Here is a 25,950-nt window from a genome sequence, read left to right as displayed (position 1 = left end):
CCTGTTGTTGGCATAGTTGTAATAGTTGTAAATCGCACAGTAACAAAGATGCACAATTTGGGGATCTGCATCTGGTTGAAAGTCCTGAATATAAAATTTCAGGGTATAGGCAATTATGTCAGTTCCAGTATGACCATGAGAGGTCTTATTAACATGGGTTCCCATGTTCTTGGAGTAGAAATCTGCAGTGTAAGATAGAAGTCTGCTGGTGTACCACCAAGGATAATGATATGTTATATGGTAAGTTCCCTATATATCCTCTATGTACCTTACAAGTTGGCTCTTTTTTCAAAGTCTGGAAACAGTGCCCATGGATCTATTGCTAATTTTCTAATGGGTGACAATGGATTAAACAGTGTAAGTTGAGATTGTTGTAAATCATCTTTTTTGGCCTATTTGTATTTAAATATATAATAGCCCATTCAGTATATTCAGCTGCTGCTCTTTTAGAATAAACCACTGCCACACAAAGTAAATCAGGAATTAAACTGGGGCCACTTTCAGAGCCTCTGCCATGTATCCAATGTTGCGGTCAATTCAGTAAGGTAAGGGAATAGTCTGTACTAACGACACTTGGCTTATCTGCTGCGTTGTATTACCACAAGACCATCAGTAATCCACGTCAATCTTTACAATCCAAGTCAATGTCAATACTTTAGGAAGTGTTGATCAGGATCCTCACTGATTCTTGTGGAGATTGAAGTGGAGATTACCACTGCCTCATCAGCTTTTCTTAGTATTTGGTTTCTCCCCGATTGAAGTTTTTACAACACCAGTAAGTAGATGGTGCTGACAGTGAAAGGAGGGGAGGAAAGGCTGAGCCTGGTGATGCCAGTGATGCAGTGAAGTCCTTAGTCATAATAAGGTGACTAAAATGGCAATCCATGGAGGAAGAAGAGGATGTCATAGACTTAAGGCGTATCTGGAGCAGACGTTCCATTTTGGAACTGTGCTATTGCTGGAGATATCAGAGAAGTATCCATAGCTTTACTGAGTATGGTATACAAAGTGAGTGTCAGGGAGCAAGAATTCCGGACCCCTCAAAAGTCCTTCTAGCTGGACTAAGAAACAAATTGACACAAGACAGATTACCAGGAGAAAATAGAATCCAATAGCATAAATATGGGAATCCACATAGACATGGAAATTCCAAAGACCAGCACAATGGAGTATATATGTCATTCAGAACTGAGGAGAAGGGGGCAGGAGTCCGGGATTTCAGAGGAAAGAAACGCACTTCACAGGGCAATATGAAGTGTGGGTGTTCGGTCATTAGATGTTCCCCCTTCCATGCAGATGGGGCACTCAGATAAAATTTGCTTCTGTTACTAACCCTTATTCTAGGAAAGAGCACCAATTTAGATTCTTCTGGGTGGTTAAGGGAAGGACAAAAGTTTCTTTTGAGCCCACATGTTCTCAAGTGCCTTCAGAACAAAATAAGAGGTTTATGCCAAAGTGGTACCTTCTGGGGTGACTGTCCTGAACAATAGGCAAAAGAGGATCGCCAGCAGGCAGTGTGCTACACTGGCCTCTTTAGTATTTATAGGGTTAGAGATGCATAGCAGAGTCATGATTGCAAAATGTAGTGTCCTACAAATTTGTAATTCTTTTTTGTTGTTCTTGCCATCTAAGGAAATCTATTGTCATCTTGGTCATTATTGACCATCTTCGTGCAAGGATAATCGCTCATCATTATATTATGCTAAATATTTCTGGTTTTGATAAAATATAGAATGGTGTTCTACATGGCCGAACTTTTGCAAAGGCATATTATGGTCTTTATTTTGCTTTAATATGTCTTTTCCTTTAGTCACTGAGTAGGTGTCATTATGGCAGGTGGTATGTCCCCAGTACTATATGTTTTTATGTTTTTCAGTTAATACTTCTAATTGAGATTCTGGAGTGTTGTTAATGCTAATTCCTATCTCGTCGGTGCCTGCAATATTAATTCACTGGAAGTTTTTCCACCCATCCTAGATCTGTGCCTCTTAGATTGTTTTAGTCTAAGCTTTCCTATTCTGGATTGTTAGTAATTTAAGCTTTTGCTTAAGGAAGCCATGACACCTCTCTTAATTGATCCAGAGGTGGTTGGGTTATAGGGTAAGGGGACGTTCCATATTATGTCTTGTTTCTTAGCCCATTCTTGTATTAGCTTTCTTGTGAAGTAGGTGCCCTGATCTGATTTTATGATGGTTGGAAAACCAGAGCAAGCAATCCAGATTTCTAAGGCTTAGATTGTGAATTTTTTTATCATTTCTCCTGCAAAGATAGGGTAATCGTCTTCCTATGTGCCTAGAGTGGCCATGCAAATAGTTTATTCTCTGATTTAGGCCATGTAATTACTTTGTGTCATTTTTTTTCATACTTTGTGTCATTTGGAAAGATTATCTTTGATCTTACGCAGATGACTCAATGTAATAAGGAATCAATAAATAAGCTTCAAAATGTTGAGATTTCTCACATTTCCTAATTTCAAACTGAGGCTATTCAGTAGTTATATACATGTTTCTTTTCTCCAACAGCATTCTTGTGTCATGTATGCCAACATGACTATTTGGTGATGTCCCCATGCAGTGATCCTTTCAGTTGGTATATCTGTGAGTCTGTGTTTTATGTTTCATTGTCCTTCTTGTTTATATATGCTACCTGGTTATTAATATTTGTTACTTCAGAGTTGTCCTTCTGATGCGCGGAGACCTCTATAGAGATGTCATCCAGGGCTATTTTCTGCCATATGTCCTTACCCCATATGTTCTTATATCCTATTTCCCATTTTCCTGCCATGACCTGACCAAAGAGCTATTCATTTACTATTGGCCTTAGGTCCAAATATATATATATGTATATATATACATATATATATACAAACACACACACATATATGTATACACAAACACACACACACACTTATATCATTATGATTTTCCTTAACAGACTGCTCAGTTACCAATTTGATGGCAACAAATTCAATCTATTGTCCTGATTACCTTCAGCCTGATTTTGATAGACCATTCTTAGTTCTCAAGGCTACAACTGCCAGCATACTCTGAAGGATGGCAGGGAGCCTGATCCATCTGAAACCAGACATCATTGACTGCTGTGGACCAGGGTGGTCCTTACTGTCCAACTGCTCCAGCTGATGCCTTGAAACCCAGCACGTCCACTATTGGCATTGTTGACATTCTTTTCAGTTAATACAGAGGTCAACCTTTCATCTGCATGCTCCACTCTGATATATACTATTTTTATCTTAGGATGTTATGCTCATGACTACTTGTCATCTATTTGTCAGGGGTCTACTTTACCTACCCCAGAAGGTGGTTGGAGTTTAAGTATAATTGGTTTATTTTCTGTCAGTGGTTCTGTATTTCATAGGGCCTCACAGAATGTTTAGATGAGACTTTCAGTTGGTTGGTATATATTCCCAGACAGTGGGAACTCCATAGGGTAAAGCCCAGTCAGGTGAAACTTGGGGTTCAGTGGTGTTTCAGTCCACAGTGCTGCTGCTGCAAACTCTCCCGGGTGTAGGCACTCTAGTTTATATTCAGAGTCCTCATTAGCTGGTCCCAATGTGTAAACATTCTGACAGCATTTTTCAAAGAAATAAAGGCTGTGTCTTGAGTCTCTATCCATCTAAACTCTCTGCTCTTCCTCTTTATTTCATAAATGTGTTTCAATATTATCCCCATAGGTGGTATGGCATGTAGCCAATATCCAAATAGTTCCTATCAGTTTGAGCTGCTGCTTTTGTGGTAGGAGTTGATACACAATCTATATTGTTCATGACTGGGTGTGGTATTTTTATGCCTTCAGAGGACCACATTTTGCCTAAAACTTTTACTGTAGCCTGGGGTCTTTGGACCTTACCTGTGTCAGTTTTCCATTTTCTGAGTGGAAGGGATTCAGTTCACTCTATTTTGGCCCTGGTTATCGCCATAAGTAAGGATGCCCTCAATCTACAGGAGATACTGGGTTTTGTGTGTGTTTTCATCAAAGGTCTGGATGTCTCGTGTTGGAAGGTTGTGGACCATTCCTGGACTGCTAAGATATCCTTGTGGCAGCCCAGCAAACTGATCTCCTCTGCCTTCCCATGGAAATGCAGTCATGGGTTGGCTCTCCTCATCCATTGGGATAGCCAAGAACATGCCACCTAAGTCTCTCACCATGTCATAGTGTCTGGATTCAGTGTGCTGTTGGTTATGATAGTGCCTATATGCCAGAGTGCTCCCTGAGTTTGGGGAGAGTGTTTCAGGCCCCATCACCTACTGTGAAACGATATGGCCTGTCTGGCTTTTTAACAGTCCAGACTGGGTTAGTATGTAGTAGGGACATGAATTTGTTCCCCTCAGAGTTCTGAAGGTTTTCCTGATTTTGAGTATGTTCTGTTACATAGAGTATGATCTATTACATCCATGCCAAGAATGTCTTCTGTATTGGGAAACTAAGTCATTTAACCTCCATGGGTAGTCTGTCATCTCGTGTTAGGAATCTGCATATCCATGTAGCTGGGTTTTATTTTCCTCCTAATGCTTCCATTGGTCCCTTTAAGTTTTTTTTTTTTTTTTTTTTTGTAGATTAGTGGACTAGCCTTGTATCATTGTTATGAACCCTCTATCTAACAACATAGTAGTCTATTTTTTAATTTTTTTTTAATTTTTTTTTTTAATTTATTTGACAGAGATCACAAGTAGGCAGAGAGGCAGGCAGAGAGAGAGGAAGGAAAGCAGGCTCCCTGCTGAGCAGAGAGCCCGATGTGGGGCTCGATTCCAGGACCCTGGGATCATGACCTGAGCGAAAGCAGAGGCTTTAACCCACTGAGCCACCCAGGCGCCCCAGTCTATGTAATATTTTTATTTACAACGGGGTTTCTAGTGATAGGGCCAACATAACCTATGCACCACTGCCTCCATAGGCTAGGAGGGCTCAGGGGTGTGTTCTTCTGTAGTTATCAGTGACTCCTCTGATAAAGGGATTAGATTTTATAAAGGGGTTGGTATTGACAGTAATGGGTTAATGGGTCTATTGTGTTCCACGTGGCCTGCCTTACCAGAGCTAAACTGAGTGAACGGGCTGAAGGACCCGTCAGTAAGAGACATCTGGGAGCCTTGGCAGGTACAGAAACCTAGGAACCCTACAAACAGGCCTGTGGTTCAAGTAATCAAGTATTAAATACATCATTTCCATAGAGCGAAAAGGAAAATACTGGTTAATAATTGGAGCAAATCATAAATCAGTTTCTCAGTTCTGAGGGTAGCCACTTGAGAAGATTTCTAAAAGTCCGTTTCAAAGCACCCTTAGATAGAGTGAAGCCAAGGAGTCACAATCAGATTTTTCTGGTTTGCAGTTTACGTGCCTCTGGTGATCTCTGTACTGGTTGCTACATGGTTACTTGTAGGTTATCCATACATAAACTGTTGTGATTTCTCTGGTCCCGTGAAGTCATTCATATTCAGTTTTCAGTGCTTCAAAAAAAGGGGCAATTTTATTTTTCAGTGATTTCAAGTCAAAGGAATGGGAGAGATTATCAGAAATGTTACTTTGGAAAGATGTAACCAGATGTTTGAGGAAACTAGAAGGAATCAGGATCTAGTTCACAGGAAGAAAAAAAAACCTCAAAGACAAGTTAACAGAACCAGAATCTAATATCTAAAAGTTCACATAGTTTCAGTTAAGACAATTTTTCTTTCTATAATTACTCCCATTTCTATCAATTATAACCAGAGTAAGACAGTTTGTTTCGGTGAGCTTGATTACATGCGTAAGTGCAAGGAGAATAGTGATTGATCATGTAGGCTCTTTTAAATCTGCTTTGCTGGAACTTTTCATAAGGTAGCAGAGACTGAATTTTTAATAGCCTCTAGAGCCTAAGAAATAAGGCCATCATGCTTTGCCTGCTATACCTACTGACTTGAGTTACTTCCTTTCTTATCAGGGTCCCCAAAATATCCTGAGGTTCTTGCACCTGCCTGAAAGTGGCCTTCTTTACTTAACCTGGTAAGGATGTTGAAAACCCTATCATCAAGGTATCGCACTGACATTTTCAAAGCATGTTGTTGGCTCCATAAAGCTAACCTTAGTTCCTTAAAGCTGTCTGATCTGAGCCTATCCAGCTCTCTCTTAAATATGACATTCCAGTCAAAACCTTAGTAATAAAACCAGTGTTCCCAACTGTGTCCTAAGGAAGACAGATTATAGTTGAACATAAATAAATATATTTCCATGAGTATGTAAGACTACTCACTGAGAGTTTCCAATTCCTGGGGGGAATCAGATAGGCAGAAGATAAATGTTTCAGTTTTGCTTACAAAGGTATAATTTACCAAATTGCTGAGGAAAGGTTTTCCTACATATGGAAAAAAAAAAAATTAAAAAAAAATTAAAAAGCAAAAAGTATTTGAAATACTTTTCAAACAAAAAGTCAGAAAAATTGTAATTCTCCATTTATTCAGTCCCATTTGTAATTAACTTCTGTTGATCTCGATCTTCTGTTTTACAAAGCTATAAATTTCTCTCCATTAGAGTTCTCTAAATTCTTACACTCAGTTAGTTCAGTGGTATGGTCTTAACTTATTAGAGGCCTGTAGTCTAGAGATTCATCAGTCTTTTCCTGAATCTCCTTGAACATGAAGCACTTTTGCAAAAGCATCAAGGTAAAACAATATCTGTAAGTGACAAAAATGACAAAAAGACTTAGAAATGGTAATCAGAAAAGATCTGATTACAATTGGGTTATTTCTGTGATGCTCAGCACATCAGGATAACAACTCGGATTGTATAACATAGAATTATCTATTATATAATATACCCAGACATATTAGATTTCTAGGAGTTTAATATAATTTCTAGAACACTTATTCTAATTATATTTATGGATATATAATCTAAGAAGGTTTAGCATCACTTATTTGACAGTGATTCCCATGTAATTTAACATACCAAATAAACATAATTAACATCTTTCTTTTATGAGGAGAACAAAGCTTTGAAATCTTCCAGGGCGGGGTGACTGGGTGGCTCAGTCAGTTAAGCATCTGCCTTTAGCTCAGATCATAATCACAGGGTTCTGGGATCAAGCCCGGTGCAGGCTCCCTGCTCAGTGGAAACCTGCTTCTCACTCTATCAAATAAATAAAATCTTCCAGAGATCCTCTGGGAAATTTCAAACTCAGAAAGACTTCATTTTAGAATTAAGACTTTTCATTAAACAGGATCACAGATCATTATAAAACAATACTTAGTTATCCATTTAACTTAAGTGGGAAAGACTTCACAGGCAAATACAGATACTTAGTTTTTCTAAGTAATCAAAGACTTGAAGATAAAACAGACTTTTTCTAGATTGATTACATTCAAGTGAAACCTTTGTTTATAATTAAAAGCAGAATTATCATCTAAGAAAATGTTGGTCTTTTAATAGAAAAAAATGAATTTTTAAAAATTTTGTACTAGCTTTTTATATTAAAATTCAAATAAATCATTTTAATCTTATCCAGCATGACCATACATTAAAATTCATTTTAAAGATTTGTTCACAAATGTTTTAAGACTTTTTCACATATAGATTCTTTGTTTTTTCCTCTTTATATGATCTCAGTTCACGATATCTTTATCAAAAACACATGTCCTGGGGCACCTGGGTGGCTCAGTGGGTTAAGCCTCTGCCTTCACCTCAGGTCATGATCTCAGGGTCCTGAGATGGAGCCCCGCATCAGACTCTCTGCTCAGCAGGGAGCCTGCTTCCCCCTCTCTCTCTGCCTGACTCTCTGCCTACTTGTGATCTCTCTCTGTCAAATAAATAAAGAAAATCTTTTAAAAAAAAAAGTCCCACTTTTCTTGCATATGGAGAGGTTCCCTTTATTTTTAGTAGTTCTAAACCACACATATTGGAATTTTTAATCCTTAGAAACTTTATAGTGAAAAATAAGTCATAAGCAATTGTAAACTGTTACACTTAACCTAGTGCTTCTTTAGACTGGCAAATTATGAAAGTATTCATACATTTCTAGAAATATGTGCTTCTTTATAATAATCTTCCAATAAAAGTTTTTTCAAAAAAAAAAGCTATTTACTAGAGACTCAAGTTTGTGATAGGGAAGCCAAAAGAACAGATTAACATATGGTCAGTAATTAATGTTTTATTATTCTCTTATTGGGAAATAAGTTAATTCATTGAATATCTAGATGAATTCATTACTTAGCAAAACTAAGGTTTCAGGCTACCAAAAAGACTTTGTGAAGAAACTATTTTACAAGTTTGTAGATCTACAAACTTTTAGATTACCCACAAAAACTTCACAAGATATCAAATCAGCCAGTCTTTCAAGTTTTTCTTTGGTTGTAGAAAAATTCTATAACCTAATCAAACTTCCGGGCAAGATGTCAGAGTAAGAGGATCTTTGGCTTACATCATCCCCTGGATACACGGAGATTAGACCTACATCACTGTAAATACCCCCAGAAAACCACACAAGGACTGATAGAACAGACTTTTCATAGTTAATCTTAGCCAAGAAGCCACATCAAGAATGCCTAGAGACATGGACATCTATGGGGACAAGGCCAAACCTCATCCCCACTTTCTCCTATGAATTTACCCCATTCAACTAGCCACACTGGACAGGAGTTCCTCCAAAATGCTCTAGGCATTTTCCCTCAGCAGGGCTCTTCCCACAAGCAGATGGGTGCAAACTGCCTACACTGTGCATCCCACCCTTGTGTTTTCCTGTAGACTATCCCATCTGATCCAACCCGCCCCACTAGGCAAGAGTCCATCCAATGTGGCACCACATGCATGGTAGTATACAAACAGCCCTGAGAGGGGCCAGTACCATTCCCAAGTGACTGATGCCTAGGACTGATACAAGTGGAAGATAATGACACATGCTAGTTTGCAGCCCCAGCAGTGGGCTTGGGGCAGACATCTGGTCCAACCACAGGTCCTGCCCTCCAACAAAAGCCTCTCGGGGGACAATCCTGGGAGAGCACCCTGCAGTTCAGTGCAGCCACAGTTGTGGCAAATGAGCTGAGGGCAGGCATCTGGTCTATCCCACCTCAAGCCCATGGTGGTCCCAAACTGGCCCCTTAATAACACAGGGACCCAAACCCTGCCCATAACAGTCAAAGAGCCATTGCAGACAACTGGACTGAAGTCAAATGCATCTCAATCACAACAGTAAGGTACACACAATATACATAACAGATAACCCTGAAACATTAGGTTCTGCTGACCAGGAGACATCACATTGCAGGGCACCATAGGATCTCTTCTCCATAAGGCCACTAATTTCAAAAGCAGGAGACATAGCTGACTGTCATAACACATAGAAAGACACAAAGTTAGACAAAATGAGGAGACAGAGGAATATGGTACAAATGAAAGCACAGTACAAACTCATAGCAAGAGAACTTAACAAAATGGAGTTAAGCAATATGCAGATAGAGAATTCATAGTAATGGTCATAGATACCCACTGGGCTTGAGAAAAGAGTGGAGGATCTCAGAAAATATTAAAAATAACCACTCAGAGATGAACTCAGTAAGTGAAATTAGAAATACACTATCTGGAATAAATAGTGGACTAGAGGAAGCAAAAGAATGGATCAGTGACCTGGAGGCCAGAGTAATGGAAAACAACTAAATGGAATGGGAAAAAGAAAAAAGATACTAGAAAATGAGAATAAGTTAAGGGAATACAGTAATACCATCAAGTATAGTAATATTCACATTATAGGGATTGCAGAAGAAGAAAGAGAAAGGGGGGAGAAAATTTAAGAAATAATAGCTGAAAACTTCCCTCATCTGGGGAAGAAAACATCCAGATCCAGAAATACACAGAAAGCCCTCAACAAAATCAACCCAAGGAGGTCAACACCAAGACACATAATAGTTAAAATGACCCCAAAAATTTGATAAACAATTTTAAAAGTATCAAGAGGGACTCCTGGGTGGCTCAGTTGGTTAATGTCTGCCTTCAGCTCTGGTCATGATCTCGGGATCCCAGGATCAAGCCCTGCATCAGTGTCCCTGCTCAGCAGGTAATCTGCTGCTGCTGCTCCCTCTCCCCCTGCTCATGCCCCTGCTCACTCTCTCATAAATGAATAAAATCTTTATTAAAAAAAACAATAGCAAGAGAAAATAGTTACATACAAGGGAAACCCCACAAGACTATCAGCTGATTTTTGGCATGATACATTCAAAGCACTGAAAGGGAAAATCTGCAGCCAATAATACTCTACCCAACAAAGCTATCATTAAGACTTGAAAGAGAGAAAAGGAGCATCATAGGTTCCCGCCCACACCCCCGCCAACAAAAAAAAAAAAGAAAGAAAAAGAAAAAAGAAATTAATGAACACTAAACCTAAACCAGCCCTACAAGAAATGTTAAAGAGGATTCTTTGGAAAAGAAAGAACATAAGCAGAAGTAAGAAAAGTAGGAAAGGGAAAATTTTCACAGGTATATATAAACATGATAAAAATAGCCTATTAATCCCCTGTAAAACCAGCATGAGATTGAAGCACAACAGCAGTAAAATCAAATATATCTAGGAAAATCAGTTAAGACATTCAGAAATAAAAGGATGTAAAGTATGAAAACATATCTAAAATGTGGGGTGGAGGGAATAAACATTTAGTGCTTTTAGAATGAGTTTAAACCAGTTCAAACCATCAATTTAATATAGACAGCGATACACATAGGATATTATATATAAACCTAATGGCAAACCACAAATCAAACCACAGATCAATGATAACCTATCATAGATATGCTTGGATTTCTTTCTTTTTAGTTTTTGTATATCACTAAAGAAAGCCATCAAACCACAAGATAGCAAGAAAGGAACAGAGAAAACTACAAAACCAACCATAAAACAAGTATGAAAGTGACAACTTATTGATAATTACTTTGAATATAAATGGACTAAACTACCTAATCAAAAAAACAGCCTGACAAATGGATAAAATAGCCAGACCCCTCTATATGCCACCTGCAAGAGACTCATTTCAGACCTAAAGACACACCCAGACTGGAAGGGGAGGGATGGAAAACATTTATCATGCAAATGGAAGTGAAAAGAAAGCTGGGGTAATAATACTTATATCAAACAAAATAGACTTTAAAACAAAGACTTGTAATAAGAGACAAAGAAGTACATTACATAATCGTAAACATTTCAACAAGAAGGTATAACAATTTTAGGAGTGCCTGGGTGGCTCAGTCAGTTAGGTGGCTGACTCTTGAGATTTTGGCTCCAGTCATGATCTCAGGGTCTTGGGATCAAGCCCCACAGCAGGCTCTGTGTTCGGTGGGGAGTCTGCTTGAGGATTCTCTTTGCCTCCCCCTCCTCCTCTCTAAAACAAATAAAATCTTCCCCAAAGGGGTGGGGGTGGGGTAATAACCATTGTAAATATTTATGTATGCAACATGGAAGCACCCAAATACATAAAGCAGCTAATAACAAACACCAAGGAAGAAATCAATAGTAATGTAAAAATACTGTGGGTTTTAACACACACTTGTATCAATGGACAGATCACCTAGACAGAAAATCAACAAGGGAACAGTTGCTTTGAATGACACATTTCCCGATGGATTAAACAAATATATGCAGAACATTCCACAACAACAGAGAAAATCCACATGCTTTCCAAGTGAACATGGAAAATTCTCCAGAACAGATCACAGTAAGTCATAAAACAAATCTCAAGAAATTTGAAAAGATTGAAATCACAACATTCATCTTTTCTAACCACAATGCTATGAAACTAGAAAGCAGCTATAAGAAAAAAAATCTAGAAAAAGCACAAATACATGGGATTAAATAACACGCTACTAAACAATAGATGGGTCAATAAAGAAATCAAATAAGAAATAAAAAACATAGGTGCTTGGGTGACTCAGTCAGTTAACTGTCTGCCTTTGGCTCAGGTCATGATCCCAGGGTCCTGGGATCAAGTCCGTAATTGGGCTACATCCTCAGCAGGGAGTCTGCTTTTCCCTCTGCCCCTCCGTACCACTCATGTTCCCTCTCCCTTGCAAAAATAAATAAAATCTTTTAAAAAATTAAAAAAAAATAAAAAAAAGAAAAGAAAGAAAAAGACGTGAAAACAAATGAACATGAAGACATAATGGTCCAAAATCTTTGGGATGCATTAAAAGGTATTCTAAGAGGGGAGTCCATAGCAATAAAGGCCTACCTCAAGAAACAAGAAAAAATCTCAAACAACCCAACTGTATACCTAAAGAAGCTAGAAAAAGAGGAAAAAACAAAGCCTAAAACAAGCAGAAGGAAAGAAATAACAGGGATTGAAATAGAAACAAATGAAATAGAGATTTAAGAAACAATACAACAGATCAATGAATCCAAAAGCTAGTTCTTTGAAAAGATCAACAAAATTGGTAAACCTTTACCGACACTCATACAAAAAGAGAGAGAGAGGACTCAAAATCAAAAAGGAAAAAAAAAAAAAACCTCAGAAATACAAAGGAATATAAGAGAATGTAATGGAAAATGATATGCTAATAAATTAGACATCCTAGAAAAAACAAATTCCTAGAAACACATAACCTCCCTAAACTGAATGAGGAAGAAATAGAGCATTTGAACAGACTGATTACTAGCAATGAAATCGAATCAGTAATCCAAAAATTCCCAATAAACAAAATTCCAGGATGAGGTGGCTTCACAGGTGAATTCTACCAAACACCAAATTCTACCAAACATTTAAAGAAGATAATCAAACTCTTCCAGAATATAGAAGAGGAAGGGAAAGCTCCCAAATTCAAAACCAGATAAAGACACTACAAAAAAAGAAAACTACAGGCTAATATCTCTGATGAACATATATGGAAAATCCTCAACAAAATATTAGCAAACCAAATCCAACAATACATTAAAAAAAAAAAAATCATTCACCCAATCAAGTGAAATTTATTCCTGGGCTGCAAGGTAGTTCAGTAGTTGCAAAATGATCAATGTGGTACATCATGTTAAGAAGAGGAAGGATAAGAAATGATATTGATCATTTTAATAAATGCAGAGAATGCATTTGACAAGGCACAACATCCATCCCTTAAAAAAAAAAAAAAAACTCTTAACAAAGTAGGTTTCGAGTGAAAATACCTCAAAATAATAAGGGCTATTTATGAAAAACTCACAGCAGACATCATTCTCAATGGTGAAACACTGAGAGCTTTTCCTCTAAGATCAGGATCAAGAAAAGAATGTTCACTTTCATCATCCCTTTTTATTTAACACAGTCCTGCAAATCCTAACCACAGCAATCAGACAAGAGGAAGGTATAAAAGGCATCAAATTAGTAAGGAAGAAGTAAAACTTTCATATTTGCAAATGACATGGTATTATATATAGAAAACCCTAAAGACTCCACCAAAAAACTACTAGAACTGATAAATGAAATCAGTAAGTTTGCAGGGTGCAAAATCAATGTGCAGAAATCTGTTGCATTTCTACATGCCAATCATGAATGAGCAGAAAAAATTAAGAAAATAATTCCGTTCACAATTGCACCAGTACACACACACATACATGCATACATACACACACATAAATACCTACCTAGGAATAAACTTAAACAAAAGGGTAAAAGACCTGTACTGTAAAAACTAAGATACTGATGAAAGAAATTAGAGACAACACAAACAAATGGAAAGATCTTCCATGCTCATGTTCTGAAAGAATATTACTAATATGTCCATACTACCCAAAACAATCTACAGATTTTATCTAATCTTTATGAAAATACCAACAGCATTTTTCATAGAAAACAAATAATCCTAAAATTTGTATGGCGGGCGCCTGGGTGGCTCAGTGGGTTAAGCCTCTGCCTTTGGCTCAGGTCATGATCTCAGGGTCCTGGGATCGAGGCCCGCATTGGGCTCTCTGCTCAGCGGGGAGCCTGCTTTCTCCTCTCTCTCTCTATGCCTGCCTCTCTGCATACTTGTAATCTCTCTCTCTATTTCAAATAAATAAAATATTAAAAAAAAAAATTTGTATGGAACCACAAAAGACCCCAAGTAGCTAAAAGTGTCTTGAAAAAGAAAAACAAAACTGGAAATTCAGAATTCTAGAATTCAAGTTATATTACAAAGCTCTAGTGATTAAAACACTCTGGTACTGCCATAAAAATAGACACATAGACCAATAGAACAGAATAGAAAACCCAGAAATAAAGCCAAAATTATATGGTCAATTAATCTTTGATAAAAGAAGCAAGGATATACAAGGGGAAAAAGACAGCCTCTTCAACAAATGATGCTGGGAAAACTGGACAGCTATATGCAAAAGAATGAAATTGTACCACTTTCTTAAAACATACACAAAAATAAACTCATGATGGATTAGGACCTACATGTGAGACCTGAAATCATAAAAATCCTAGAAGAGAGCACAGGCAGTAATATCTCTGTCATCAGCCATAACAGTGTCTTTATAGATAGGTCTCATGAGGTGAGGGAAACAAAAGCAAAAATAAACTACTGGGACTACATCAAAATAAAAAGCTTCTGCACAGCAAAAGAAACAATCAACAAATCTAGGAGACGGCCTACTGAATGGGAGAAGATATTTGCAAATGACATATCTGATAAAGGCTTAGTATCCAAAATATATAAAGAACTTATAGAACTCAACACCAAAAAAACAAACAATGCAATGAAAAAATGGGCAGAAGCCATAAACAGACATTTCTCTAAAGAAAACCTACAGATGGCAAACCAATACATAAACAGATGCTCAATATCACTCACCACTAGGGAAATGCAAATCAGAACTACAATGAGATCTCACCTCTCACCTGTCAGAATGGCTAAAATAAACAATAGGTTTTGGCAAGGATGTGGAGAAAAAGGATTGGAATATTAGTAATAAAAAAGAATGAAATCTGGCCATTTACAACAACATAGAGGGAGCTAGAGTATAATGCCAAGGGAAATAAGTCAGTCAAATACCATATGATTTCACTCATATGCGGAATTTAAGAAATAAAACAAGCAAAGTGAAAAGAGGAGAGACAAATCAAGAAACACTTAACTATAGAGAACAAAGAGATGGTACTGGAAGGGAGGTGAGGGGGACTGGGTTAAGCAGGTGATGGGGATTAAGGAGGGCACTTGTAGATGAGCACTGGGTGATATAAGGAAGTGCTGAATCAGTATACTATACTCCTGAAAATCACACTGTATGTTAGCTGGAATTAAAATAAAAACTCAAAGAATTAAAAGAATTTTAAGTTTTAAAAGCATTTAAAATTTTAAGAATTTAAAAAAATAAAAACTTAAGAGAAAGAAATTTGTAATTTTTGTCCCAAGAGTTTTGGGTATTTGTTATGTATTTTTTCCCCCAAAGTACAGGTTAATTTTAGTCCTATTGATATAGGTCTTCTATAATATCTAGAAACATTTGAAAGGAATAGAGCTTTGGGGATTGATAAAGACAGGTAGGCTTTGAATGGTTTCTAGAGTAACATTTCTGGTTTGTAAGGCTTTGCAAGACAAAGGCATTCTTTCTGTTTTCTCCAAAGAACTGGATTACATCCTGAAAAATCAATGGACTGACCCACTTTTCTAATTTAGTTTGCTACTTTATATCTGGGAAATTTTTAACTAAAATTGGAATCAAAAGATTTATGCGTTTGTAAAGTCTATATAAAGCATTTTAACAAAAGATTTCTTTCTGAGTATAAAATTCAGTCTCAGGTTGGATCAGCCCCTGAATATTGGGCTTTAGCTGATTAATAATGTAGGAGGGCCAAGGAGAAATTTTGGTCATCCATTTCCTTTGTGAGGGAGGGGTTGTGAATGCTTAGTAATCTAATTTCTTTCTAAATTTGGTAGGATATTCTTAAAGTGGAGGTAAGGGGCCTTATAATTTTAAAGATCTGTTGCTGTTCAGGGGACAGTTTTTTTGTTTTTTGTTTTTTGTTTTCAGTGAGGGGTATAGGATACATCTGCAAAAGACATTGCATAAAAAATGTCTGAAGCTGACAGAGCCTGATTACAGAGCCTTGAAATATAGGAAAAAGTGTAAAGAACAGCCTCTCCTAAATTTCCTTCCTGGCTTTTAAGAATTTACAGGAGTAACCTGTGTATTGGGGGCCTATAGATTAGGCCAGACTTCTCTGTGTAGTATACGAACACAAGTTAAAACAGTCGGTTGGGAGCCAGATTTTGAGAAGGAGAATTTATTTTGGATATGGATGTTAATTTTTGTCTTAAGTCTAACTAATTTCTGTTTTTCCATCTTGTCAAGAAAGTCCCCAAGGCTAGCCATTATACTACTAATAAAACTGGTAAGCAAGGAGTTAACCAGGCAAAGATCTGCTTGTTCTTGGAATGCCTTCTGCCCCCATGTTCCTATAAGACAATATGCTTGCCTGATGCCATGACAACTATCAATTTAGATGTTTCTGCAGGAACTCAAGTTTTCATCACGAAGCCAGCCAGAGCCAGACAGGACTACTGACCTCCTCTTTGAGCACAACAAAATGGAATTAAACCTCCCTGACTTGGTTACTTCTTTTATCTGATTTTGAGTAGCATAGCTCCTCTCCTGTTTACCAGACTCTTTTCTGCCTGCCTTAAAAAAAAAAAAAAAAAAAAAAAATTCCCCAAGTCTCCCTCTCAGAGAGATGGATTTGAAGCTTTTCTCTCATCTCCTCATTTGGCAACCTTTCAAATGAATTGTTGCCACATGCTCAATGCCTCAGGGATCAACTTTGATGGAGTAGGCACATGAACTTAAGTTCATTTGTAACCAAATTTAACTTTGGTTACAAATTTGGTTACAAACTTAAGTTTGGTTACAATAAGACAAATAAGAACTCTCCATAAAGAAGGGTGCCTAGGTGGCTCAGTCAGTTAAGTGTCTGCCTTCAGCTCAGGTCATGATCCCAGTCCTGGGATCAAGTCCTACACTGGGGCTCCCTGCTCAGCAGGGAGACTGCTTCTCCCTCTCTCTTGCTCCTCCCCCATGCATAGGTGTGCACACATGCCTGTATGCTCTTTCTTACTCTTTCAAATAAATAAATAAAATCTTAAAAAAAAAGAACTCTCCATAAAGAATTTTTTTTCCTTCAAATATAGATAATTTATTTTTTTTTAAGATTTTTATTTATTTATTTGACAGAGAGATCATAAGTAGGTAGGGAGGCAGGCAGAGAGAGAGAGGAAGCAGGCTCTTCACTGAGCAGAGAGCCCAATGCAGGGCTCAATCCCAGGACCCTGATATCATGACCTGAGCTGAAGGCAGAAGCTTAACCCACTGAGCCACCCAGGCATCCCAAATATAGCTAATTTAAAGGATCCATCATTTGGCCATTCATGAGTAGAATCTTAAATCTCAATAGCAACTCAAATAAGCTTTCTTTCTTATTGTTATTAACATATATTATGTTATTTGTTTCAGGGGTACAGGTCTGTGATTCCTCAGTCTTATATAATACACAGCGCCCACCACAAAACATACCTTCCCCAAATAAGACTTTTTACAGCAAGACCCAGTGGAAACTTTCTAGGCTTAGACCATGAACACAAGAGGTGTTTCTGGAGAGGACAAAGATGATCAGCCCTAATGATCCAAAAGCTTTCTCCTCAAAAATAAGACAGCAAAAGCCCTCATTGCATGGGTTGTAAGGCTAGGCTAGTATAAGTCTAGTCTCCCATAAATATGTGAGATGCCTCCAGTCACAGACTCACTGATCTGTGACACCAGGCAGGCACCACTGGAGCAATGAAGTTGGGACCACAAAGTTCCCTTATGTGCTGGGACCTCTTATGAGAAACTCCCCTGAGCACAGCTGGACCAGGAGAGTGCTGCTTGTAACTTCGTGCCTCAGAAACCATCCATTTGACCACCACGATACACCATGGTGAGGGAACCCTCCAGATGGCAGTGACTAGAGAGAATGTTTCTCACTCATCACAAAGCCAAGTTCTCAGGACATTAAAAATTCAAATGGAAAAACCCTTTTCTTTTTTCTTAATGTAGAGGACTCAAAGCAAAGTTCATCTAAACAGATGTCCGTCGGATGAGAGCCAGTAACTCATCAGTCTGTTCGGCTGTCTTCAACAATAGGCTTATAAAGGCCTACCCCTGCATTCTTTCCCTATGGTAGTTCCTTTTTAGATCAATATAAAAGATGGAGACAAAGAAAAAGTGACCATATCTGGCACGAAATAGATCAGTTAAATGAAGAGTACTCCACCAAATTTACCAGAATCATGATGCCTAAAGAAAGACCTAATATAAATTTAGAAAATTTATAAATATAAATATAAATTTAGAAAAGGGCTCTCACTCCACTGGACTCTGCAGACAGAGACCCGGAAAGCTCATCAATGAGCAATGTCCAGCCAGGGAAGTTGATCTTGCTCACTACAGAAACTGCTGGAAAAGAAAAAGAGCTTTTGGATGCCTGGATGGCTCAGAGGGTTGAGCATCTGCCTTCAGCTCACATCATGATCCCAAGGTCCTGAAATTGAGTCCCACATTGGGCTCCCTGCTCAGTGGGGAGCCTGCTTCTGCCTCTGTCTGCCGTCCTCCCTGCTTGTGCTCACTCTCTTGTTCTCTCTGACAAATAAATAAATAAAATCTTAAAAAAAAAAAAAGTTCTCTACCTCCTAGTGCAGGAATGGTACCTTTCACACAGGGGATTTATTTCACACAGGAGACTACTTACTACCCCATTTCTTAAGTAACTTTAATTCAAAATAACTAATATGCTATTGTGGAAAATTGGGGGTGCAGCATTCCCTGGGGCCCCTATGCTGGTAAACCTGGGACTCTTATCAGGCAGCTAGACCAAATGGGGATTGACTATCACCAGGTTAAAGCTTCTGCCTCAGAAAGGTTTTCAAGGGGTTGGCGTCCCATCCTGAAGGCTATGCAGGCTCACGCGGATGGCCTAAGCTCCCTAGCCCTGGAGGGTGCAGGTGCCCAAGGCCAGCTGACAGGCACATACCACGTGCTTTGGCCACGTAACTCAAGGAGACCAGGGACCGACTGTACACAGAGCAATTGTTGGGACAGCCCAGGTCACAGGAGTGGGCCTGTGGGCCTGTTAACTCCTCTAATTCCAAGTCCTAACCTACACAAATGGGCATGACCTTCCTGAAGGTAAAGCTGTAGGACTATGGACTGCCTTGCTATGACTGCACTGGGTGTGCTGGCCTAGATACTCTCCACTGACAGACACCTCAGAGCCTTCAGTGCTGGTAATCCTGGAACCCCAACAGGCAGCCTCTCCAAATGGGGACTGTCACCAGTTTAAAAACGTTGCTTCAGAAAGATATGTTCCGGGCCCCGGGGGTGGGGGTGAGTTCTCGTGGCCCTGGAGTCGATGCAGGTGGTTTCAAACAACCTGAGCTTATAAGCCTGGAGGTCCTCGGCTGCCCCAGGGTGTCTGAAAGGGTGGACATGCTGAGTGCAAAGCTCAGGGTAGCCAGAGACCTGTTAAAGCACAAGTGTCAAGAGAGGCTGGGGCACAGGAACAGGTCCTTAGGGGTACACGGAGTCTACTTCAATCCAAGATTTAACATACAAAAATGTGTATGTCAGAAGACACTGGACTGCCTTACCAGGGTGGGGCCTTGGGACACTGATGAGGCATCCTCTAATAAGAAACACCTGGGAGCCTTGATGACTGGCTCTGTTCCAGAAGGCAGTCCAGTTTTCTTCAGTGATTGCCTTTAAGGTTATTATGCTCATTTGTTTAAGGAAGGGCTTGGAATTAGGCAAATGCTATGGACCCCTAAGAGCCCACTCTTAAGACCTGTATTCTGCCGACATCATCCAGTTCCAGGCCCCTGGCTTCCTGCTCAGCCAGGCTAGGGGAGCCGAGGCCCTCCAGGACTGTAGAGCTACGCTAGTCCCCAACCCCTAGCATAGCCTCCAGAGCAAAGGAAACCTACTCCTGAAAATCTTTCTGTGGCAGCGACTTTAAGCTGGTGGCAGTCCTGTTTGAACTGGGTGCCAGTGGGTCCTCGGCTCCCCAGCAATCAAACTCTTGGGTATGTCTTAGTGGAGGACACCCTGGCCAGCCAGACTAGACCCATTCTGGTAAGACAGTCCGGATCCCTCCACGTTTGCCTGTGTTGTTCATTAGTCTGATCTAATTTTAAGTGTACTTGTTTACGAAAAAGAAAAAGAAATGTTTTTCAAAGTAGAGTTATTTTCATATAAGAATGAAGTTAAGTTGGTCAGGAATTATCTTGTCCATTCTGACAACAACTAGTAGCTCAGCTGCTGAGGAGACCCCTTCATAGCTGAAGAAGCAATTATGGCAAGGAGACACGCAGACTGTAACTACTGAGAGTGTGTAAGTGTTAACCCAGAGTGTTCAGTCTGGGCACGGCTTCACTTTGCCAATCTTAAATAGCTCTCTGAAGACCTTGGGACAATCAGCTCTTGCAAAAGTAAGGGCAACCCTTTCCCAAGCAATGATGACAACCATGCAGAGCTCACCCATCACCATCAGCACTGGTGTTCCCTAGCACTGTGCACTAGCTACAGGGGACATTTTCTTGTCCCCTGGCCACTGGACATAGCTTTCAATTGGCTAAGCCACCTCTCCCAAGTACCATTTCCTGTAAAGGTACATCTCAATTAAATTGGACTTTATTCCTTTCATCTCACCTTGCCTAGAATGGTAGTCTGATTCATCTATCGTTGGCTTGGAGTCTGTAATTTCCTCATTGGCTTATTGAAAGACATTATCTTACTTACTTTTAGCTTGCAAAATTCCAGAGTGAACCTGTGTTAAATAAATTATTGGGAAAGACAAACTCAATCTCTGAGCATCAGTTAGCCTACCAAAACAAAACAACAGAATTGGCAACCCACTCCCCAAGATAATAATTAATAATGGTTGGTACTCTAGGCCAGATCCTACTCTGTGCCAAATTTGAAATACAGGTTGACAAATTACACTACATGTATAGTTGATTGAACTACGGTATGGCCCAAACTGGACTGATGAACTTTTAATACCCTGTTTAGCACCTATGGCATTCTACTGAAATTACAAACAGCCTTTGAATAGACAAAATTTATGGAACTGTTACAGTTTGTATACTAATACTGGCCACAACAACTAATATTGCTTTACCATATTATAAACCACTTGGAATGCTCTATGAGGTCTCTGTATGATAAAATATGTCATTGAACACTAAACAGAAATATAGGAAGGGAGTAGCAAATGTGCCTCACTAACTCTACCAAAATTGCCCAAGAGGTGGTGTAGGAGTGCAATGGACTATACATTATCTTCTGAGGATCTGGGGACACCTACTGAAGACTTAATTCAGACAAAACTTATAATTAAGGAAACTCCAGATGTTGGCCTGATCACCAACGAAGTGAGTTATAGCCTGTATTTTAAAAAAGCAATAAAAAAATTTTTTTTTGGTCAACTTATTAGAAGCCCGAAGTAACATGCCAATAAACAAAAAAGTACTAGAACAAAAAGTAATTTCCAGAGAAAGAAGAAACCCAGATCCTTTTGTTCCTAAGAGCACCAACCCACACCTTAAGGACAATGAATACTTTAACCCTTTTCACCCTGGTAACTAACTTACTAGAGGCTAGGCCCGGGAAAATAGACAAAACTACAACAAATGGTACTTTCCATCACCAGAGTGATGGAAAGGAGAGAATGTAACAGGTAAGAAATGACAAAAACTAGAATGGAATTCCAACAAATAGATCTGGACCCAGAAATCCGGTGGTATGAAAGTTAGGGTCCAAGGGAAGACAAAACCTGATCCTTACAGAGATTGTGCAGCTTGGGCCCATTGCTGCTGATGCTAAATTTAATCAAAACCCTCAAGCATTTGAAGAATATATTACCAATTTACAGGGATTTTTTTTTTTTTTTTTTTTTTTTTGGCTGGGTAGCAGCTACCTAAAGATTACAATGGCCCATATGTAATATATTTTTCTTTCAAACCTTTCTTTGGGAAACAGCATGGGAAGCTAATACAATAATGAAATAGGGCTATTGACTATGATTTATAATAGAAGACAGACACCTTCACCACTCCATGCAGAAGCAGAAGAACAAATTTAGAAAGTCATCCTAAAAGTCGTACCCTGGCAGGCAAGAAAGCATTGTTTACAGTATTTGCAGGTGCCAGAAACACTGGGAACTGATTGACTTGATAAAAACCGCTGAGGAACCAAGTCAAGATAAAAGCTTTATCTTTAACACTCACTTATAGAAACAAAACAGGTCTACACCTAACATAAATAGACCCCAATCAAAGAAGACTCTGTAGACCTAAGTCTCCAAGGCCTGTTTGGCCATATAAACCATTTAGGCCACCCCACTTAAACAAAATTATAAAGATAGAAACCAATAGACACCCCAGAAACCACAAGTGTCAGAGAAATGGAAACAACCAGTTTTTTAGAGCATAGACCCATTAACCCATTTACTGTCAATACCAACCCCTTTATAAAACCTAATCCCATTACTAGAGGAGACACCTGTAACTACAGTAGAACACACCTCTGAACCCTCCTGGCCCGTGGAGGCAGTGCTGCAGAGGTTATGTTGGCCTTATCACTATAAACCCTTTGTAAATAAAAATACCACATAGACTACCATACTGTGACTATGACTTATAGTTTCCCAATACAGAAAACATTCCTGGCATTGATGTAACAGATCATACTTTATGTAACAGAACATACTCAAAATCAGGAAAACCTTCAGAACTCTGAGGGGAACAAATTCATGTCCCTACTACATACTAACCCAGTCTGGACTGTTAAAAAGCCAGACAGGCCATATCGTTTCACAGTAGGTGATGGGGCCTGAAACACTCTCCCCAAACTCAGGGAGCACTCTGGCACATAGGCATTATCATAACCAAAAGCACACTGAATCCAGACCCTATGACATGGTGAGAGACTTAGGTAGCATGTTCTTGGCTATCCCAATGGATGAGGAGAGCCAACCCATGACTGCATTTCCATGGGAAGGCAGAGGAGATCAGTTTGCTGGGCTGCCACAAGGATATCTTAGCAGTCCAGGAATGGTCCACAACCTTCCAACACGAGACATCCAGACCTTTGATGAAAACACACACAAAACCCAGTATCTCCTGTAGATTGAGGGCATCCTTACTTATGGCGATAACCAGGGCCAAAATAGAGTGAACTGAATCCCTTCCACTCAGAAAATGGAAAACTGACACAGGTAAGGTCCAAAGACCCCAGGCTACAGTAAAAGTTTTAGGCAAAATGTGGTCCTCTGAAGGCATAAAAATACCACACCCAGTCATGAACAATATAGATTGTGTATCAACTCCTACCACAAAAGCAGCAGCTCAAACTGATAGGAACTATTGGATATTGACTACATGCCATACTACCTATGGGGATAATATTGAAACACATTTATGAAATAAAGAGGAAGAGCAGGGAGTTTAGATGGATAGAGACTCAAGACACAGCCTTTATTTCTTTGAAAAATGCTGTCAGAATATTTACACATTGGGACCAGCTAATGAGGACTCTGAATATAAACTAGAGTGCCTACACCCGGGAGAGTTTGCAGCAGCAGCACTGTGGACTGAAACACCACTGAACCCCAAGTTTCACCTGACTGGGCTTTACCCTATGGAGTTCCCACTGTCTGGGAACATACACCAACCAACTGATAGTCTCCAGTAAACATTCTGTGAGGCCCTAGAAAATACACCTCTCCAAAGGCCACACCTGGCAGGTAGCTCTGGCTGGGATGAGGGCCCCTTCAAAGGGATTCTGCCCTGAGGCAGAAGAGATAATCCTGCATACCAGCACACTTGCAGTTCCAACAGCTGGGGCTCTTTGTTGGCTATACAGGGATGAAGCCCTGCTCATTGATGCATCTGCAGCTGTTGTAGAGGCTAATTACAGACAGGCTGAGAACCAGCCCCACCCACCAGCAATCCCACAGGGACTGCAGCTGGGCTTCTCATCAGCATAGGGAGCAAACCCTGCCCCAGCACCTGGAGTAAAGAAATTGGGTCATTACAGCAAGCTGGGCTGCAGCCAAGCCCCACCCACTAGCATGTCTACAGCAATCACAGCACAGCCACACAAAAAGGTGCAGGCAGTCCATGCAGGGAATACCCTTGGGACACCTGATTCTGGTGACCAGGGGAACTGCACTACAGGGTACCACAGAACCTGTTCTACACGTCCTCATGACTCTCAAGACCAGGAGACATAGCTGATCTACCTAATACATATGAACAAACACAGAGAAAAGGAGAAAACAAAGATCTCCCAAAGAAAGAACAAAACAATACTGCAGAAAAAGAGCAAAACAAAATGGAGATAATCAATAGTCCTGATAGATTAAAGTCCTGTTCATAAAGATACTCACTGGACTTGAGAAAATAGTGGATGGGGGCACCTGGGTGGCTCAGTGGGCTAAAGCCTCTGCCTTGGCTCAGGTCATGATCCCAGGGTCTCTGCTCAGCGGGGAGCCTGCTTCCTCCTCTCTCTCCGCCTGCTTCTCTGCCTACTTGTGATCTCTGTCTGTCAAATAAAATAAATAAAATTTTTAAAAAAGTGGATAAGCTCTGAGAACTTCAAAGAGATAAAAAATATTTTAAAATGACCAGTTAGAGCTAAAGAATAAATGAAATAAAATTTAACTAGAGAGAATCAACCACAGATTAGAAGATGCAGAAGAATGGATCATTAATCCGGAAGACGGTTATGGAAACAACTAAGCTGAACAGCATAAAGAAAAATTATAGTAAATGAATAGGTTGAGGGACCTCTGTTAACATCATCAAGCATAACAGCACTCATGTTATAGAGATCCCAAAAGGAGAAGAGAGAAGTGGGCAGAAATTTTATTTGAAGAGATCATAACTGTAACACCTGGGTGGCTTAGTCACCTAAGCATCTGCCTTTGGCTCAGGTCATCCCAGGGTCCTGAGATCAAGCCCCGCATGGTGCTCCCTGCTCAGCGGGAAGCCTGCTTCTTCCTCTCTCACTCCCCCTGCTTGTGTTCCTTCTCTCACTGTGTCTCTGTCCAATAAATATATAAAATCTTAAGAAAGAAAGAAAGAAAGAAAGAGAAGAAAAGAAAGAAAGAGAAGAAAAGAAAAGAAAAGAAAAGAAAAGAAAAGAAAAGAAAAAAAAGAAAAGTAAAGAAAAAGAAAATCTTAACTGAAAACGTTCCTAATCTGGTAAAGGAAACAGACATCCAGACCCAGGAAACAGAGAAAGTCCCAAACAAGATGAACCCAAGGAAGTCCACAGCAAGATGCATAATTAAAATGTCAAAAATTAATGACAACAAGAGAATCTTAAAAACAGCAAGAGAAAAGCAAACATTAACATACAGGCGATACAACTGAAAACCCATAACCTCTTTTCTGGCCTTTGTAGGCCAGAAAGGAGTGGCATAATATATTCAAAGTGCTGAAAGGAAAACAAAACAAAAACAAACTACAAATAAGAATACTGTATCCCTGCAAGGTTATCATTCAGAATTGAAGGAAAGATGAGTTGTTTCTCAGACAAACAAAAGTTAAAGGCATTCATCACCACTGAATAAGGCTTATAAGAAACGTTAAAGGAATTCTTAAAGTGGAAAGAAAGGGTCATAATAGAAGAATGAGAATTATGAAAGAAAAAAAAATCACTAGTGAACTAGTGAAAACAAACATATAGTAAAGGTGGTAGATTAATTAGGTATAAAGCCAGTATGGAGGTTAAAACAAAGTAGTAAAATCAATTAGATGTACTAAAATTAGACAAGGGGTACACAAAATAAAAGGATGTAAAATATGACCTCATTTACATGAAACGTTGAGGGGTAGTAAAAATTTAGTGCTTTTTTTGTGTTTGAACTTCAGCAACATCAACTTAATATAGACTGCCTTATACATGAAATGTTATTTATGGTAACTACAAATCAAAAGCCT

The 25,950-nt window shown here is 39.2% G+C and overlaps 1 long non-coding RNA gene across 2 annotated transcripts in view; it reads left to right on the top strand.

Annotated features, from left to right (window-relative positions):
* LOC116864721 overlaps positions 1-25,950 on the top strand; it is a 50,110-nt gene that overhangs the window by 13,569 nt on the left and 10,591 nt on the right. For both annotated transcript variants that reach the window (XR_004382082.1, XR_004382081.1), the window contains one exon: positions 2,523-2,597. This is a non-coding gene — a long non-coding RNA (uncharacterized LOC116864721). The remainder of the gene's footprint in view (positions 1-2,522; positions 2,598-25,950) is intronic.

The sequence above is a fragment of the Lontra canadensis genome, unplaced genomic scaffold (assembly GCF_010015895.1).
Source record: "Lontra canadensis isolate GAN:19392208 unplaced genomic scaffold, GSC_riverotter_1.0 scaffold6, whole genome shotgun sequence".
Classification (NCBI taxonomy): domain Eukaryota; kingdom Metazoa; phylum Chordata; class Mammalia; order Carnivora; family Mustelidae; genus Lontra; species Lontra canadensis.
Note: the sequence above shows the minus strand (reverse complement) of the source record. Positions and strands in the feature narration are given on the sequence as shown.